Here is a 15,976-nt window from a genome sequence, read left to right as displayed (position 1 = left end):
ATATATATATATATATATATATATATATATATATATATTTATTCTATATATATGATTTTAGTTTACTTTGCAAAACCAAAAAGAAAAAAAAATTAACTTCGTTCTAGTTGAATTTGCTTTTGAAAGCATGCTGAAAAATGAATAGCAAATACTTCTAGAGGCTTGAAATATAGATACAATTTTTTTTTTGGTTTAATTTTGCATTTTATTAATAATAATAATAATCACATAACGGACCAACCCATCTTACAAGAAAACAACACCTACCATTATTTCCATACCCGGCCCAACCCACAATCAAAATTAACATTTAGAAAGAGTAGGGTTTCCAAAAAGGAAAAAAACATTAGTTTCCTAAACCACATTTAAGCTCCTCCGCCGTTGACATTACTGTTTCAATTCCTTCTGTTGCTAAGCCTTTGAAAATCCTTCCTCGCTGATCGATCTTGCAAATCCTTTCTGTTTCTTTTAGCTTACAGAGGTAATGAATGAATTCAATATTTGAGCGTATTATAAAGCAAATAAGATTGTTAAAATTAGAAATATACATAAATTACACATACCTTTTCGTCTTGCAAAAGCGTTTCTATTGATAACAGTTTATCAGAATTTTCATGTTCTGAAATATTCCACAATCGTACTACGCAAACTTTTAAGTTCCATTGCATTTTTGTATTTGATATCTCATGAATGAAGTTAATTTTGGTAGACATTTTTTTACTCAGTAAAAAACTTTGTATTTTTTGTTACTGAAACTATCGGTTTATCTATATTTATAATGATGCTTTAGTTTTTGAATTGCATAGTTTAGATAAAGATGAATAACATATTTAAATTATTATCTGTTTGAATTGTCACTATCTTAGTTGAGATAATCCATAAAGATTATTTAGATAATCACTAAAAATTTAAATTGCAGAAAGATATGACACGTTTATTCTTTAAATTTACACTTGGTTAAAATTCAACTTGTTAAATTGTTATAATATCTTTTTAGTTGAGTTTTATTTGGGTTAAAAAACTTCAATTAGAGTTACTGGCTCACTGGATCACGTTTCTTTTTTTTGGAGTTGCTATATTTACGTATTTTATTTAAAGTTAATATATTGCTGAAAGTTGTGCTTACTGACCCTTGCGTTTCTTTTTTCAGGTTCTAAATTTGAAATACAATTTGAATTTAATGTTGTAGTTTATTTTTGAATAGCAGAGATAATGATAAGTTGTTATTTAGTGTTTATCATTAAAAAAAAAATTAGTTGAGGATACGTTTTTGGATGAAAAATATCAGTAGAAGTTATTGAAAGTTACTGCTTACTTTATATTTATTAGAGTTAATATATTGCTGAAATTTGTTGCTTACTGACCCTTGTGTGTTTTTTTTTTTAGGTTCTACATTTAAAATACAATTTAGATTTAATGTTATAATTTATTTTTGAATTGGAGAGATAATTATAAGTTGTTATTTAGTGTTAATCATTAAAAAAAAATTTAGTTGAGGATTATATTATTTTATTAACCCACGTTTTTGGTTGAAAAATATTAATGACTAATATTTAGATTTAGAGTTTATCTGTAAAATTCAATATTCTTCAATTAAAAATTTGTTATTACAACAATATGTCTTTAAATTTTCCACGTGATTATATTAATAACTTGACACGTGGCATGTTGTCTTAAATTTGTTTTGCTTTTATATATATATATATATAGATGATATATTCAACAAATCCAACTATTCTTTTATATAATGCATATTGAATTAATTTTGAAAAAAAAATCAATAGCAAAGGCTGAAAATTAGGATCGTAGTACTCCTAAGATTTTAAAATTAGCGTTTAACTTTTAATTAAATTCATTAATTTCTAATTAGCGACTTCAAGTTATGAAATTATAATTAATCAACATGTTAACTAAATAATTATGATATATTGGATCAAATTTCTGTAGGATAATTATTTATTTATCTCAAAATAATTTATTATGTATTTATAAAATAAAATAAAAAGAGAGAGAGAAATTGCATGCATGCTTTGGGTTTGACATTTGGTCATATACTTGGCACAAACATATCTATGGTGGTTTATTTGCATGACACTATTTGGACAAGTGTCCATACACTTGTCAATTTTTTTGAGCATTTTAGTTTCTATAAATAGACAACAACCTTTGTCATTATGTTACACCAATCTTTTCACTTTAGTTTTAACTTTCTTGTCCATTTTCTTAGTTCTTTCCTTCCATCCTATTTTATTATATGTTTTATTAAAAGGGTTCTTTTAATTATATCACCATCTATATTAACTTGTTGGTATTTGCATTAATAATCTTGTTGATTCTTGTATCCTCTAATTAATTAATTAATTAGGAAAGAGCTTGTTTAATCCTGGGAAAACATTTCACTCTACCGAAATAGTTTCTTAGGACAATGCCTAGCACGATTCAAGTATATAATTTATAAATTACTTAAAATAATATCGTTATTATTATTATTATTATTATTATTATTATTATTGTCATTATTATTATTATTGTGTTAACAGTTTAAATATTATTGTTATTATTATACAACAATTCCCCAACAATCTAAGAAATTATGGCAGATAATTCTACTCCTGATACTTCTACTACCAACGCAACTCCTGATATTACTGTTCTGGTTGTTCTACCATATGCAAAACCGTTTTCTGATGTTTCAAATATTGAAATATTTGTTAATGAAAACTTTAAAAGATGGCAAGAACGAATATTTTCACTACTTGATGTTCATGGTGTTGCATATGCTTTGTCACAAACTCAACCTAAGGCAAACGTTAACAGTAAAATTTTGGAGTCATGGCAATACGCTAATAAGGTGTGTCGCCATACTATTTTACAGACAATTTCTAATGAACTATTTGAAGTGTATTGCAGTTGCAAAGAAGCAAAAATCATCTGGGAAGCTTTAATTAAGAAATTCACGGCTGAAGATGTTACTAAACAAAAGTTTGTAGTTGGAAAATTTTATAATTGGCAAACGAGTGATGTGAAAGAAATGAAAATTCAAATAAATGAATATAAAAATTTGTTAGAAGATTTGAAGGCAGAAAACATCGCTTTACCAGAAAAATTTACTGCTGGAGTGTTGATTGAAAAATTATCCGAATCATGAAATGACTATTAAAATAACCTGAAACATAAGCAGACAAATTTTACTATTGAGGAAATTATAACTCATATTCTAATTGAAGACACCAACAGAAAGGAGTCGTTCAAAGCTAAGCAGGCTGTGCTCAAAGAAAATTTAGTACAAGATCAACATAGCAACAGAAGGTGTGGTAATAAGTCTCAAGGTTACAAGTCTAATAATCCCAATCTTAAGAAAAGAAAATGCACTTGTTTTACTTGTGGAAAACTAGGTCATTACGTTGCTCAATGTAGGCACAGAATGAGAAATATCAAAGAAATGAGAAATTCTCCCAAAGCTAATTTAGCTGAAGGAGATGAAATATTTGCAGTTGTTATCTGTCAAGTAAATATGGTAGAATATATAAAAAAAATTGGCGGTAGACTCTGGGACTACTCGACACATTTATGCTAATCGAGAAGCATTTGCCTCCTATACATCAACAGGGGATGACAGTGAAGTGGTCTACCTTGGAGACTCAAGGACTGCCAAAGTCTCAGGCAAGGGTAAAGTGCTCCTAAAACTCACTTCGGAAAAAACTTTAGCCCTCATGGATGTGCTAAATGTTCCTACAATACGAGCAAACCTGATTTCTGTGAGTTTGCTGGATAAAACTGGAATGAAAGTGTCTGTAGAATCAAATAAGATTATTTTGACAAAAAATAATGTATTTGTGGGAAAAGGCTATTGTAACCATGGACTTTATGTACTTAAGATTATCAGTAATAAAGTATCAACTTCTGCTTATATGATTGAGTCTATTTCTTTATGGCATGCTAGATTAGGACATGTTAATATTAAATATATAAAGAATATGCAATCACTTGATTTAATATCTAGTTTAGATTCAAGTAATTTCGATAACTGTGAAATATGTGCTAAAGCTAAAATAACAAAAAAATCATGTTTTTCAGTTAATAGAGAAATTGAACTGTTATCTTTAATTCATACTAATTTGGGTGATTTAAAACAAACTATGACTAGAGATGGTAAAAAATATTATGTGACTTTTATTGATGATTTTTCTAGATTTGCTAAGTTGTATTTCCTTAGAAATAAAGATGATGCATTTGATGCTTTTGTGTCTTATAAATCAGAAGTTGAAAATCAGCTTAGTAGAAAAATCAAGAGAATTAGATCTGATAGAGGTGGAGAATATGTGTCATTAAATACTTTTTGTGAAAAAAAAAGGTATTATTCATGAAGTAACTTCGCCTTATTCTCATGAATCTAATGGTGTAGCTGAAAGGAAAAATAGGACAATGAAAGAAATGATAAATTTTATATTAATTAGCTCTAATGCACCTGGCAATTTATGGGGTGAAACTATTTTATCTGCATGTCATTTACAAAAGCTATTTTATCTGCATGTCATTTACCACAGACATATACCCACCATCTCTATCGGTCTCAAAGGTCAAGAGCGACTGATTCAGTGAATTAAACCACCACAGGTGACCTTAGATTAAGGACAAAACTTAAGAAAACCGGGGCAAATCGAAGCGAAAGTACACTTAAGGAGATGCAAATAGGCTGGAATATTCGAACACCGAGACAACAAGTCGAATCGTGATACTCAAAAATGTGAGAATAACATGCTGGGGATGAATGAAATCTAATGTTACAGTAGTTTCGAGAGCAAGCACAACCATAAATCATGAAAATTAAGCCTTTTCAACTCAAAATTCTGAACAAATCCAAAGAAAACTTACACATTTCGACTTTGGTCCGACAAAATTCAAGCAAGACAATAATCTAACACCTCACAACGGGAGTCCTTAACTCAGGATAATACAACGAACGAGGAAAGGTAGCAATTTGATGATATACGAGGATTTAACCAGTCAACATATTAACATGAAAAATTGTGTTCAAAGAAACCAAACGTGGAATGACCTATGATTCAATAAACAACATAACGATCAATACAATTTAATCCTACAGCCGACGAGGCCTTCTACAGCTACTCCCAGCACAGAATAACATCAAAAAAGTTATTTATAACTACAGAAGGTCGAGATGAAGCAGAAAAGAAAAGGATATTACCTGTTAGGGAGCAGCAAAAAGGGACTCGAACTTTGATGGAATCTTAATTACCACCGGAGGAATTTTCCGTGACTTCTAAAACTCTCTTCTTAAACGACAGAATTTATACTACAAAAGCTATTTTTTCTTTTTTCGAAAGTTTTTCAAACCTCTCGGATTTGTTTTTTCCCTCCCCTGCTTGATACTGTTTCTATAGTTTTGTTTCTCCTTGTGAAAAAAAAAGTTTTCCAGTCTAATTTTTCTCAATCCCCTCCTTACAGAGAACCAATGGTTTCTTATATAGAAAGCCGAATTAGGGGTATTTTGGGAAGCTCAACAAACAATGGAATCCCCTCAAGACAAGGAATTCCCTCCCCAAAACCTACCAAATCCGTTGCTAATTTCAAAAGCTAACCAATAGAAAATGGAGGAAGGAGAATAATCTTCCAAAGCCAATGAAAATTCCCCATCTATGTACGAATTCATACCATAGAACCCGAGATTTGAATGTTGGGGTGAGCCAAATCACCCATTTCTAGAAGCTTTCTCGAATTTTCGTAGCAAACACACGCCATCTAGGCGGGTCGAAGTCAGGTCGACGTTGGGAACCTGGTTTTCGCCAAATTTTGGGTTGAGAATGGGTTGGTTTCGCTGGATCGGGTTGTTGGAGACGGGTCGGGTCGGGTCGCGAAGTTGATGGAGTTGTCGAGATGTTTGCTGAAGGTGGGTTCTGTTTGTTGTTGCGTAGAGCAGATTAAGGGAGAAAGGAATCTCATAGGCCGGATCGGTTTTAAAAGGTTTGGGCTGCTGGTGGGTGTAAATTGAAATTAGGCTGAAATTGAATTGTTTTGATTTGGGCTGGTATGGTTTTAAATGTTGGGCCGGTAATTAATTAGTCAATTGGGTATTTAAATTCTAACCACATTGAATATCGATTGGTCAATTGCATTACAATTGAGGCCAATTTGATTTCAATTGAGGTCATATTTAATTAGTTTGCTAAATTGAATCGCAATCCGACACGAATTAAGTAACAAATTAACCTCAAGTTTCTTTATTTGATAAAAATCAATTAAATATTCCTCCAAATAAAATATTTCGAGAACAAATCATATTTAAAAACAAGACTTTATCCATTTGGATTGGTTTTCAAGTTTAATTAGTAAAACTCTAATTTTGATAAAATGTTCATTTAAATAACAAAACGTATAATCATTAATTAAATGATAAAATTAACTCAAATAAATATTTTTAAATTTCGTCTATTTGAGTAAATTAATTGTTGTGATTTTATTTTAAAACTGAAGAAACTCGAAATTAAATTGGCTTGTGGAGGACAAAAATTAGGTGTGAACATCCCTTTTAAAAAGGATGATCTGGTGCCTCTTGTGTATATACATTGTAATTGTCAAGCCGCAATTGCTATTGCGAAAAATAAGTCTTATAATTGGAAGAGTAGACACATGAAATTGAGGCATGATGCTACTAAGCAATTACTGAGAGATGGAATAATTTTCATAAATTATGTGAAGTCAGAATTGAATTTGGCTGATTCACTGACTAAACCCGTGGAAAGAAAATTAATTCTTCAAACATCAAAAGAGATAGGGTTAAGGCCAATATGATTGTCAATAAAGATGGTAACCCAACCTATGTGATTGAAGATCCCATGAAATAGGTTCATATGGGTAATAACAAGTCGATATTGACTCTGCGCACTTATTGAGAGTGCTTGGACTGCTGCTAAAATGGAAGGATGAGTTATAAACTCTTAATGAATTTATAGTCCTTATGGATGGTGTATTTAAAGCAGTGTACACTTGATGAATTTACCTATATGAGAAGTGGAACGAGGCCGTTCCTATGAGACTTTTGACCTTAGTCTCTAGAGCTCTCATAAATACCAGGCACGCGCATGGCCTATTGGCGCAAAATCGTGTTGAACAATAAAATTACGGTCAAAATATGATTAATAAAATCTCTGACTTACAACCAGAATTATTCGGTTCATAGAAATATTATATTTCACCGATAATTCTGTAAGTCAAAATTGGTCTAAGTTTGGTTCATAGTTCAGAAGACACTAAACCTATTGTATTTTGTCCATGCAAATCCAAAAGTTAAAAAGGTTTTTTTTCTATAAATTATTTTGAAATAATGTGAGGATTGTAGGATAATTATTTATTTATCTCAAAATAATTTATTATGTATTTATAAAATAAAATAAAAAAAAAGAGAGAGAGAAATTGCATGCATGCTTTGGGTTTGACATTTGGCCATATACTTGGCACAAACATGTTTAAGGTGGCTTATTACCATGACACTATGTAGACAAGTGTCCATACACTTGTCAACTTTTTTTATCATTTTAGTTTCTATAAATAGGCCGCAACCGCACCATTCTTTTCTCTTTAGCTTTAACTTCCTTGCCCATTTTCTTAGTTCTTTCCTTCCATCCTATTTTATTATATGTTTTATTGAAATGGTTCTTTTAATTATATCACCATCTATATTAATTTGTTGGTATTTGTATTAATAATCCTCTAACTAATTAATTAATTAGAAAAGTGCTTGTTTAATCCTGGGAAAACATTTCACTCTACCGAAATAATTTCTTAGGACAGTGCCTAGCACGACTCAGGTATAATTTATAAATTACTTAAAATAATATCGTTATTATTATTATTATACCATTATTATTATTATTATTATTATTATTGTTATTATTATTGTGTTAACAGTTTAAATATTATTGTTATTATTATACAACAATTCCCCAACAATTTCATGAATGGGTTCAATCGGCCAATCGTTGATCTCTTTATCTACCTAACATAGATGTCCTTGAAATAAGAAATTGATAGACCGAAAAGCTCATAAAGAACAGAACCTTTCATATAAATCTTTTCTGTTACATTAGTTCAATCATAGTACTAATATATTTTCAATCAACAACGTGACGTTCATGACGGAGGGAGGTGGAGGACAAACTGATTTCGAGGCTGACAAGTTTATAAAGAAAGAAAATGATATTTTATGTGAATCTCACGTTAAAATGAGAAAGTAAAGAATCTTATAAGACACAACATAATGTACATGCGCACTTTTAGACTCATATATATATATATATATATATATATATATATATATATATATATAAATTTGAAGGATAGATATGTGAGATCTTGTAAGAGGACGAACAAGTAGTTTTTAAATTCGATAACTTCGGTGATAAAAAATACTGAGCAAGCCGGTATTTTATTATATTATTTTCTCTATTTTAATTTATATGTGCTAAGAATTCGTGCCCTACTGATTTTCTTATTTTTGCCTAACTTTTTCTTATCGATGGAACGTGTTGCCTGACTTGTTTCAAGGAAGCAGTAAATAGAAAGTAAAGAACACAATGATTTTTACGTGGAAAACATCCGGCTCAAAAAATCACGACCTGCACCTCTACAGGATTTAACCCCAACTTCACTAAAAAAACTCTGAGCCTCAACAACGACTGATTACAAAACTCTTGTAACCAACAAAAAGGAATTATAAACTCTAATTCCTATAACTCAACAACTAGGCAACAAATAGGAATTATAAGCTCTAATTTCTATAACTCAACAACTAGGAATTATAAACTCTAATTCCTATAGCTCAACAACTAGAATTATAAACTTTAATCCCTATAACTTAACAACTAGGAATTATAAACTCCAATTCCTAACTACACACCTCCCAAGGTATGTGTTCCCAAAATCTCTGAGTTTTCCCCAACTCGAAGACTAGCTCCTAATTCAGTTTATAACACATTGAAACTAATAGTACATGAATAGCTCAAACACAATGAACAACTCTAAAAAACAACGCTAAAACTCTTAGCTGGATTCTGTATTGAGGACCAGGTTCTTCAACGTGTTTCTTCAGTGATTGAGTAGCACTTCATGAAGTCAATCTGTCGATTGAGCTTTTCTGCTTTTTTAAGTGCGTAAATTATTCTGACTGTTGCATCTTCTATTTAAGCACAGTTCTCCAAAGATTCATTCTTTATTTCAAACTCCTCTTTTAATTAGAACTCTCATTGCATAGAGTTCTACTTCAAGTGAGACTCTTTCTTTAATTCCAACTCTTGTTTCCTTAGTGTTGTAGTAAAACTCCAACTCTTTTAAATCAGTACATATTTATTTATCAGAATCTTTCTTTATCAGAATCTTTCTCCTCCCACACATAGGACTCTTCAAGATATACTCAGAAGTGAAACTCCTTCTTCACGTACGACTCCTTTTTCAACTCAAATTACTTTCCTTTATCATTAAGTGTTTGAATCAAATTCAACTTGTTATATTCCCCACATGATCAGTAGCTTGAGTATATCAGAATTAGGCTTGCTTATTCGTTCTTGTCTTTAAGCAATCTTGTCTGCATCTATCAGTGAAACTGGAAATCTGCTTTCCTATGCGTGGACCAGCTCAAGTAACCTGTTTCATTCATGTGTCAGTTTGTCAATCATCAAAACTACATAGTACCCAACAATATGACATTGTATATTTTTTGAGATTCAAATAATATTTTGTATGTAGATAATTTACATGCCTAGAATACACCAATGCCTAAAAAATGATGCAGAAAGGTCAAGAAAGTTGTTGGGTGACTGTTTATGTGACAAATGCGATTGTGGTTGCCCTTGTGATGCATGTCCTGGATCACGTTGAATTCATCGATGAAGAATAACGTACGTTAGAGGCGAATTTAGGATTTTAAATTTGTGGGTTTCTAAATAAGGTAAAGGAATAAAGGGGAAAAGATTTTTAAAAAATGATGATGCGAAATGAAGGATTTCGCTGGCTCCTTAACAACCACTAGACCATCCACCAACGTTGGTTATGGGTTTCTATCAATATGTTATTATACGTTAACAGTGTTCTATAAATATAGCTGTTAGAGTTTGTGATTCGAATTGTATTGATCCGGTCCTGAAAAGATTGCGGTGCTACTCATGTTTGAGATTTTTTTGGGGGATCGGGCCTCTGCCAGTAGTTGTACGCACGTATTATATGAGTGCGATTTAGTGGGTTGTTTTGGGCGGTTTTGATATATACGTAATTGAGACTTTCGTCTCCTCCTTGTACTCTTCTCCATTATAGTAAATTTCCTCCTCCTCTGCCCGTGGTTTTTCCCATCAAGGATCTCCATGTAAATCTGTGCGTGTTCTTCTTGTTTTCTTTTATTTATGGTATTGCTTATTCGTGTCCGTTGAATAACAATAGTTATGGCCTTTCAAAAAAAAAATCCCAAAAATCCCCCAAGTCTACTGTAGATTCGCCCACGGCGTACATATATACGTATTGCATAGCTATTATGTCAAGGTATAATATGGTCAATTCTTTAGTTCTTCTATATGTATGTATATATATGTATGTAGTGCTATAGGTATTATTTGCATGTAATTCTTATGATGTCTTCTTTCTTTGCCATGACTATATATAAATAAAAGAGTAAATACATAATTACGCCACTGATTTTATCCGAAATTTTCAAAAAGAAATCTAAACTTTAACTTTGATCTATTACTCCATAAATCTTCTTTATTTCGTTGCAAATACACCATTTTGACCCTCTAGGCGTATACACGCGCCACAAGCGCGTGAAAGGGCAAAAATTAACTTTTTTGACCAATTAGAAGCAGCCCAGTGTAAATAATTTAATATATATTTATATTTTTTAGAAAATTAATATTTATTTATTTTTTAAAATTATTTCATAACCCTCCCCCCACTCACCCCACCCCCAGCCCCACTTATCCACCATTGTTTTCTTCCCCAACTTCTTTTTCATCACCATAACTCAACAACAACATCAATTACAACAACAACATAAATTAAAGCAACAACAACAACATCATCATCACCATAATTTTAAAAAGGAAATATGATGCACAATCTCCATTTTAATGGAGCTTTAAGCTCCATTTTAATGTAGGGAATTGGACGGGAATGGGGGAGGGAGGTGTTGGATGGGGTGGGGGTAGGGAGGTGGGGTGGGGTCATAAATAAAAATGGAGCTTAAAACTTCATTAAAATGGAGATTGGGGGTTGACCTGGATGCATTGGGGGAGGGGGGAGCTGTTAGACGCGGGATGAGGTGGGATGGGGGAAGGAGGGTGATAAATTAAATAAAAAGAAAAAAAATTATTTAAAAACTAAATAAAATATGAAATTAAAAATATTTGACACGTGGCAGCACCTGATTGGTGCGTGCATCCACTGTTTTTATTGTGACTAAGATTCAACAAAAAATAATGTATTTGCAACGAAATAAAGAAAAATCGTAGGATAATAGGTTAAAGTTAAAGTTTAGGTGTCTTTTTGCAAAACTCGGATAAGATCAGTGGTGTAATTATGTATTTACTCTAAATAAAACATATATAATTTGTTTCTAGCTCTCATAAAAATTCTCTCTCTATAAACATTTTGTTCCCTCTGTTGTGGATGATGGGATTTGCCCTGAATTTTACTTTGATTTTTTATTTTCTATCACTCTTTTGAATTATCACTACAATGGTTTGCAACTAATAGCTTCCGCATGACGTCCTCTCAGTTTTGAACCCAACAATGAAATATGGTCAACCTACTCAAGGTAAGTCGACTGAATTTGGTATGGATCTCACACCCACATCCAGACCATATCGTATATCCAAGGGCGGAGCTAGCCCTTTGGCAGGGGTTCATTCGAACCCCCTTCGACGGAAAAATATATCATTTATACATGATTAATTAAAAATTATTTTTATGTATCTATAGTAGGTATTGAACCTATTCGACTAGGTTTTATTCAAATATTGAACCTCCTTAATTAAAATTCTGGCTCCGGCTCTGCGTATATCAAAATGAATGTGGTAGGGATTTTGAAGAGGCCACGCAACATATAGGTTATAACAATACTAACAAGTAAAATTGCAAAAAAGTACTCTTTCGAACTTTTTTTTCTTTGGTTTCCCATCCGGTGTCTGCATTGGAGCCCCGATTAATTTGGATTGCACGTTGCAGGGCTCATTAAGATGACATCATTCCCAACAGAGTTTTCCTCATACTCAAGGTCGAACTCTCGACCTCTTGGTGCTTAAACTTATCATTTCACAATATAATCTGCCCATTTTGTCTTCTTCAATACCTGTTTAAATTAATTTGGAATAAGTAGTTTTATAGCAACATCTGGAAAATAAGACTAAAAGAGCACTGACAACTTTTCAGATTATATTCCACAAGGCTATAATGTCAAATAATTATGTTGTGTGCTTAATTAAAAAACTATGGAAATAGAGTACAAAATAAGGGATATATAGTAGAAAACAATACTCCTTTTAATCATTTTGACATGCTCAAGAAGTTGAAATTAATTCTGACAAGTTGCAACAATTAATTTAAAATAAGGCATGATAAACGTCATAAATTTAATTATTCTATGGTGGAACCTTATTTAAAACTTCAAACACAGATAAAACTTAACGTGAATATCACATGTTTACATCACGTTGATAATAGACAATATCAAAGATTATCTATCTGTTTTTACTTTTTAAATAATATACACGTTGAATTAATTCAATAATTTGGAATAAATATCATAAACAATGGCTTAAAATTAGAATCTTGTTCTAAGATATGATTTAAAATTAGCGTTGAATTTCGAATTTAAATAAGCATGTTGACATTATAAATAAGGGAAAATTGCATTTTAAGTCCCTGAATTATCATTATATTGCAATTTTAACCCTTGTGTTGTTCGATTGAACACTTTTAACCTTCAATTAAGCAATATAAGCTATTTTGGCCTATTAACTAACGAAACTCCTGAAATTAACCAGATTGTTAGTTATAGTAAGGGCATTCTAGGTATTAGCTCCATCACTAACCATTGAGAGTGATACAGTTTTACACTTGGGTTGTACCTAATGCGTTGTTTCTTGTACAATAGTTACAACTTCAAAGAACATTTACTACACTTGCTTTTTACACTTTTCAAGTATGTTCTCCTTGCGTAATTAGGTTATTCTCTGAACCTTATTTGTTACTGATACAAGATGAAAATACGAAAATGAAAACGATACGAAAACAAAGGAAATAATGGAAAACAAGACAGTAAAGTAAAGGATAGATAGATTGACACAAATTGATAAAGAGAGAACAATCGAAGGGTATATTAAACCTTAAGACCTTCCTATCGATTACTAATGAACACCAACCTCTTACGAGAACCTCACGGGAATGGAATCCGAGCAACTCATATTTCTCACAAATCCATAAGCTCCCAATAAGCTTTAAAATAAACACTCACAATTATAAATCATTCATCAACACCCTAAAAATGAAAAAAGGTCTTACCTATTTATAGGTCAAAGGCCTTTATTATAACTTGGGTCCAAAAATGATCTTAAATGCAACTTAGGTGCAAAAGTGGCCCAAGAGCCAAACACAATGCAAATTGGCGTCTATTCTCTCTCGAAACCCAAGCTATCATCCAAATACGGTGTTGCTCAACATTCCCTCAGAGCATATCATCAAATATAACTTCCATTGTACTTTAAGCTATTCTCCAATCACATACTTGCTTCCCTAGAATGATCAAGTCATGGATCCTTAGGTTGCATAGATCCCAAAAGAGTGGAGTCAATTTGACTTGTATCAGTTACTGAGCTGGATAACTCAAACCACTGTACTAAATAGAATCAGTGGTCACAGAGCATGTCCTCTACTTGACGTTCCCCTACTCGGAGAAGGCATTCCTGTTAGGTTGTGGAGCCTGATTAATATGTGACGTACTATTATATATTAATGTTCACGTCCAAATTTTAGGTTGTACCTTTTATTCTCATTTCTCCGTGTAACTGTACTCTGAGTCATTAATATAAATAGCCCGTCCGCCGTAGAGTTTATAGATTTAGTATGTGTGCATGCAAATCGATAATAATTCCTTCACCTAGGAGGCAATGAGGAGAGTTCCGGTCAAAATAGCAATACAATGGTGTTCCTAATTAAAGTTCCCTTACTACAATTAACAATCTGCTCAAAATAGCTTGCATTCCTTAATTGAAGGTTAAAAGTTTTTAGCCGAACAACACAAGGACCAAAACTGCAATATGACGATAATTCAAGGACTAAAATTGTCATTTCCTCTATAAATAATGTTGTTATAAAGTGCCCATTTGATAAGATTATAGCTTACAATACTCCCAAAGAATAAGCCATATCTAAAAACACAATAATTGTTATCATGTCATAAATTTAATTATTCATCTGTCTTTACATTTTAAATAATATGAGAAAATATCCTATTACTACCTGAATTATACCCAAAACGGTAGAGACACACCTCAACTTAAAGGGATCCTATTATCCCTGAACTAATTAAAAGTGTAATTTTGACACTCTTAGTGTCTACGTGGCACAACACACTAAAGTGTCCAGGGGTAATAGATTATTATCTCTAAATAATATACACGTTGAATTAATTCAATAATTTGGAATAAATATCATAAACAATGGCTTAAAATTAGGATCTTGTTCTAAGATAATTTTTAAAATTAGCGTTGAATTTCGAATTTAAATAAGCAAAACTGACATTATAAATAATGTTGCTATTAAGTGCCATTTGATAAGACTATAGCTTACAATAATACTCCCAAAGAATAAGTCATGTCAAAAAACACAATAATTTTCATCATGATTATTGCTTTGTGCATTTTTCATATTGAATCTACATCAAGTTCTGTACAACCATGGGAATGGGAATCTTCTTCTATCTCATCACAACTGATGAAAAATGATGCACAAAAATCAAGAAAGTTATCGAGTGATTGTTTATGTATGAACTGCGCATGTCAATGCCCCTGTGAGGCATGCTCTTGTTGATGTATGTACGTACCATTTATGAAAAAAATAAAGGGAAAAAACATCGTTTCCATTCCAAATTATACCTGAAAAGTCGAAGCCACACCTAAACTATACAAGTGACCTATTACACCCCTAAACTATAAAAAAGTGAAACTATTTACACCCTGTCAGGCTACCACCACTTGCATGTGGTGTAGAGTTTTACACGCGCTGCCACGTCAGCATCACGTCAGTAAAAAATATCATTTTTTTATAGTTAAAGTGTGTAATAGGTCACTTATATAGTTTAGGTGTGGATTCGACTTTTCTATTATAGTTTGGGGTGGAAACGATACCTTTTCCCTTAATGTTTTTAGCCATTTACTTTTGTTATTTAATAGGCTGGACGCGCCTAAAATAAGTGTAACACACACCCCTTAGAATGGGGGTCGCGGGGAGGTAATAGTATCACTTTTATATAGTTAAGGTGTGTAATAGGTCACTTATATAATTTAGGTATGGCTTAGACTTTTCTTGTATAGTATGGGGTGAAAATGATATCTTTTTCCAAAAATAAAAATTGTGCTTCAATATGTACTTATACGTTGCGTTATTGCAATTTCCATTCAGCTCTGATGAATGTATCGTGTTGATTAAATAAATCAGCGATGAAGGTTGATGTAAGTATCATATATGGAAAAAAAAAAATTGTGCTTCAATATGTACTTTTATATGTTGTGTTACTGCAATTTTTATTTAATTGTGATGAATGTATTGTGTTAAATAAATCAGCGATGAAAGCTGATGTATGTAACACTAATACAACAACAACAAAAAACCCATTATATTTCCACATAGTGGAGTATGGGGAGGGTAAAATGTACGCAGTCCATACCACTACCTAAAAGGAGTAGAGAGGCTATTT

The 15,976-nt window shown here is 31.9% G+C and overlaps 1 long non-coding RNA gene across 1 annotated transcript; it reads right to left on the bottom strand.

The window, feature by feature from the left end:
- Positions 1 to 3,093: 3,093 nt before the first annotated feature.
- Positions 3,094 to 5,914, bottom strand: LOC107843836. The gene is made up of 2 exons (XR_001666525.2): positions 5,210 to 5,914; positions 3,094 to 3,166 (listed from the first exon to the last, which is right to left on the bottom strand). It is a non-coding gene; the product is annotated as an uncharacterized LOC107843836 (long non-coding RNA).
- Positions 5,915 to 15,976: the final 10,062 nt, after the last annotated feature.

This window comes from Capsicum annuum, chromosome 10, assembly GCF_002878395.1.
Source record: "Capsicum annuum cultivar UCD-10X-F1 chromosome 10, UCD10Xv1.1, whole genome shotgun sequence".
Lineage (NCBI taxonomy): Eukaryota > Viridiplantae > Streptophyta > Magnoliopsida > Solanales > Solanaceae > Capsicum > Capsicum annuum.
This window is presented reverse-complemented; position numbering and strand designations above follow the sequence as displayed.